This window comes from Gymnoscopelus braueri, assembly GCF_963280865.1.
Source record: "Gymnoscopelus braueri genome assembly, chromosome: 19".
Classification (NCBI taxonomy): Eukaryota; Metazoa; Chordata; class Actinopteri; order Myctophiformes; family Myctophidae; genus Gymnoscopelus; species Gymnoscopelus braueri.
Window position 1 is genome coordinate 10,370,203 of NC_137621.1, and position 5,000 is coordinate 10,375,202.

Below are 5,000 nucleotides of genomic sequence, written 5' to 3' on the forward strand. Positions count from 1 at the left end.
CAGAGCGCCACGTCATGTTTGTGCTGCTTGGCCAGTCTAACTCCCTGATTGGCCAACCCGACCAGTATAAGTCCCTGATTGGCCAACCTGACCAGAATAAGTAGCCGATTGGCCAACCCAACCCGTCGCCTTAACTCACCGGCCGAGTAACGTTTGTGCCACATGGCCAATAGAAGTGACAGTGTATTCAATACAATAGTTAGACGAATGGCAGTAATGAGACAAATCGTATGAAGTTGTCCCTCGGTCCTCAACGATAACAGGCCAGTGGCTCTTTAAATACAATTGAAAAAAAGTATAAAATAAATTAAAACAGTAATTGTGTGTCCTTTTGCACACCTACGAACGGACAGGTGCGTCGGAGTGTGAATGCTGAATATGGAAGAAAAAGGGAGAAGGGAGAGTTAACTTAGGATGCAACGTTTCGTTCTACCTTCATCAGGCATGCCTGATGAAGGTCCTGAAAAGGGAGAGAGGATGACTATAGGGTGACTGAGTACTGAGAAAAGCAATCTACCTATAGCTTGATCATTAACAAAGGTTTTTAATCTAGTCTTAAATATACAGAGTGTGTCTGCTTCACAGATTGAAACTGGGAGAAGGTTCCACAGCTGAGGTGCCTGAAACTTAAATGCTCTGCCTCCTGTTCTAACCTTTTTGGGGTTTCCTGGAGCCTTAAGCATTTTTGCATACTGTGAACACAATGGTGTTCTGGCTGGTTCATAAGGCTCAATGAGCTCTTTGAGATACACTGGTTCCTGTCCATTGAGAGCTTTGTAGGTGAGGAGGATCGAACCTTAAACTCTATTCTGTATTTAACCGGGAGCCAGTGCAGAGAGGCCAGTGAAGGAGTGATATGATCTCTTCTTCTGGTTCCTGTCAGTATGCGCGCAGCAGCATTCTGTACTAGCTGCAGACTGTTTAGGGACTTACTTGTCCAGTCTGATAATAAAGAGTTGCAGTAGTCCAGCCTAGAAGTAACACATGCTTTTGTTTTTCTGCGTCATTTTGAGACAGAATGTGCCTAACTTTTGCAATATTACGCAGGTGAAAAAATGTAATCCTTGAAATGTGTTTTATGTGGGACTATATCAGATATCTGTCACTCTCTCTTGCCAAGACAGACTTCAAACCCTCATGAGATAAATAGCTTCAGTAAACCATCATGTCATATACAAATATAAACGCTGAGTGGTGTATTTTTCCCCTTGTAGATCTGCTATTTTTGAACAGTTTACATAAAAAATAAATAAAATAAAAAAATCTGATTTATAAGGCATTTGTAGAATTGGCCTCAGGTCTGAATGAGTGAAGTCTATAAGCTGCCATTCCTGGTCTCTGTGCACAAAGGAAACAGCAGGCTGCTTGTCAGAAGCACAACATAGATCATCCATCGTAGTAGTTTCAGTGGGTGATGATGTCATCTCATCTCATACTAGTTTGAGTTTGCATATCGTCTCTGTCGGGTAGAAACCTTGTATGTTCAAAACGGTTACTTTTCATAAAATGGAAGAAAGAACAGAGTTCCAATGGATCCAAACAATTTCACTTTAAATGTTTTTCAAAAATGTATTCTGATTCTTCTGACTATTCTTTTTAATTTACAAAAAAAATAAAAAAGTTAAAACATGGAGAGGTTTCTGCCTAACAGTAATGATATGACACCTACATGTATATACGGTGCTATAAGTTGCACTCAGTCCTCAGTGTTCACCGACTACAGTTAGAACAAGACACTTCTCTGACACTGACGTCTCTGTAACACTTTGAAACAGGTATCTTTTATTTTACTTTCTTTATTATATAGACATGATTGCTATCTAGAATATAGAGCTTTTTAAAATTAAAAAACATAAATAAATATATCACTTACATAATGTTGATGTGTAAAACTTCATCAGCTGTTTTTAGAAAGGGTATTATATCTTTTTTATTTATTTGTTTGATCCAGTAACGGAGGGAGCTATGAGTGTCTTGATGGTAATCATGTGTGCAGGGTATTCAATGATCTTTAGAACATCTCTCCTGTAAGAAACCTTAGCAGATGATTTTGGCCAAAACTGACAAAAATCGGTTCACTTTATCTCTGGAGTCAGGTGATCAAGATGTATCAGTCAGACTTTTAATATTTCATTTCGATTGGCTATGACTGACAATTTGCAGGCCCGGAATGTTGAAAATAGGCGATATACAAGCTCACAACGTTGTGCGCATGTAGGTTGGCTATTTAAAAAAAAAAATTCGGTATAATAATACATGGCATGTTAAAACAAAGAATGTACCTTTGATTTGTAAATTTTAGGTTTTAGGACAAGGATGGAGATTATGACCACAACTGCTGTTTATCACAATAAAGCGATGGATCTGTCTGGTGGAAACGGCTCTTTCTGGGAAGACAATGAGGAGTATGGATATGAGGAGTATGAATATGATGACTACAAGGATGACCAACATACTGAACTCAACAAATCCCTCAAGATCGTGTCCCTCGTCATCTACAGCCTGGTCTTTGTCCTCGGCGTGTTGGGAAATGGTGTGGTCATCTGGGTGACGGGCTTCAAAATGAAGAAACCGTCAACACTGTTTGGTACCTCAACCTCGCTGTGGCCGACTTCCTGGTTACAGTGTTCCTGTCCCTGAACATCACACAAACAGCTCTGGACGACCACTGGCCTTTTGGTAAATTAATGTGCAAAATGGACCGTACTGTTTTTTTCATGAGCATGTATGCCAGCATCTTCATCCTGATGGTCATCAGTGTTGACAGATGTGTATGTGTGGTGTGTCCAGTGTGGGCCCAGAACCACCGCAGTGTCAGAAAGGCGTCTTGGGTGAGTCTGGGTGTCTGGGTGCTGGCCTTGGCTCTCAGCTCCCCTTACTTAGTCTTTAGGGACACAAAGCCTTCAGGCCATGATAAAGACATCATCTGGTGCTACAACAACTTTGCACTCACTGATGACTACAGCACACCAGAAGTTAATCAGTTGTGGGGATTTCGATATGGTGTCGTGATCATCACTCACTTCCTCATGGGATTCGTGGTCCCTTTCACTGTCATCGTCTCCTGCTATTCTGTCATCATCTACCGGCTCAGGAATAACCGCTCGCTGGCCGGCCAATCAGGTCGCCCCTTCAAAATCATAGCAACTGTCATCACTGCATTTTTCCTGTGCTGGGCCCCCTATCACATCATGTGTCTGATTGATTTTGTGAATGTCTTGGTGACAGAGTTCAGTAAAACACTGGATCATGTGATCACCATCGGGATCCCCATAACCACCGGCCTGGCATTTCTCAACAGCTGCCTGAACCCGCTGCTGTACGTGTTCATGGGTCAGGATTTCAAGGATGTATTCCGCAGCTCTATCCTAAAGGTTCTGGAGAAAGCCTTCACTGAAGAGCTGCCTCAGACCAACACTTCCACAAACCTACAGTAGGGAGCACCAGTCAAGAGACTTACTTGTCTGAGACACAGGTTTAGGGTTGTCTTTGAATGTACTTTAATATGTAGAACTGTAAATGTCTTTTCTCCTCACTACGTTCTCCAAGATTGGAACGATGATGAAACATATCCAAAACTAGAAAAAGTGCTCCTCGGAGCACAGGTCTCCGCCAGGTCAGGCAGGTTATTGTGGGCCAGCAATGTTCAGAATTTGTCATCAGGATGGAATATGAAAAATCGGACAGAACCATCTTGATCAGTTGACTATAGAGATAATGTGTACTGATTTGCATGATGTTTGGACAAAATTTGTTGGAGTAATATAAAAAAGAAAAATCGGCCTCCTGGTGGCGCTATAATAGGGCAATGTTAAAAGGGTGGTGTTTGTTCTTCAACGTAGTGCGAATGTACGTGCAAAGTTCCACCGCAATCGATTTGCGGCATTTTGTTCAAAACGGGCCACTCCTGCAAACCTTAGATGTCAATGTTAGCCAATCAGGATGGAATATGAAAAATCAAACAGATCCATCGTGATCACATGACTATAGAGATCATGTGTACCGATTTGGATAAAGGCTTAATCTCAAAATTTGTGTTTTACATAAGTCGGCCTCCTGGTGGCGCTATAAAAGGCTAATGTGAAAAATGCAGGGCAGATGTTTTTCCTTGGCCTCAAGGGAGTATGCGTGCAAAGTTTCACGCAGATCGGTGCAGTTACAGTTAAAGGCGCAATTTGGCCTTTTATAGCGCCACCATGAGGCTGATTGGAAAACTTCCAAGTGCCATTTCTTCCTCAGCCTAGTGGGAATGTGCGTGTGAAATTTCACGGAAATCGCAAGCTGCAAGCTGTGATTTGAGGCATTTAGTTCAAAATGGACCAGTTCTGCAAACTTTGGAAGCCAACCTTAGCCAATCAGGATGGAATATGGAAAATCAGACAGATCTGTGTTGATCACATGACTACAGAGATACTGTGTACTGATTTGCGTGATGTTTGGATAAGATCTGTAGGAGTAATATAAAAAAAGATATTTTGCACAAATCGGCCTCCTGGTGGCGCTATAACGGGGCAATGTAAAAGATTTGGGGCAGAGGTTCTGAATTGGTATCCAGGGAGTATGTGTGCACAGTTTCGCAGCGACCGGGCCAACGGTTTCGGAGATTAGCCGCTTGCAGACAGATGGACACACGGACACACGGACGGACAGGGGGTAAAACATACTCTCTCGCCATGCTTTTCGGCCTGGCGGAGACAATAACATGTTTAAGTACATGTTTAAGGCGCTGTTCGCTAACACATGAGTGTCACCATTTGAATCCCAGGCAGTGAAGCAATGAATCAGCAAATCACGTGATCGCAAAACAATAACAGCCACAAACACTTCCATGTTAACAGATTTGGAAAAATTGCCTTTTCTCTGCTTTCTGTTTCTTTTTGGCGAAAACAACCCACACGAAAACAACTGCCCACAACCATGGAATGGATTATCGTGGTGGCACTTTTAATGAATTGTCATTTGGTTAAAGTTATTTGGCTATCCAAATAATAATTTGAATT

At 42.0% G+C, this 5,000-nt stretch overlaps 1 protein-coding gene and 1 pseudogene across 2 annotated transcripts in view; one reads left to right on the plus strand and one right to left on the minus strand.

The window, feature by feature from the left end:
• The window catches only part of LOC308074654 (AT-rich interactive domain-containing protein 1B-like), a gene marked incomplete at its 3' end in the record, with an annotated part of 84,427 nt that overhangs the window by 43,543 nt on the left and 35,884 nt on the right, over window positions 1–5,000 (minus strand). The gene's annotated exons all lie outside the window — the stretch shown is intronic.
• Window positions 2,359–3,437, plus strand: LOC308074091 (chemerin-like receptor 1; annotated as a pseudogene). The gene has a single exon. The product of its transcript is annotated as a chemerin-like receptor 1 (transcript).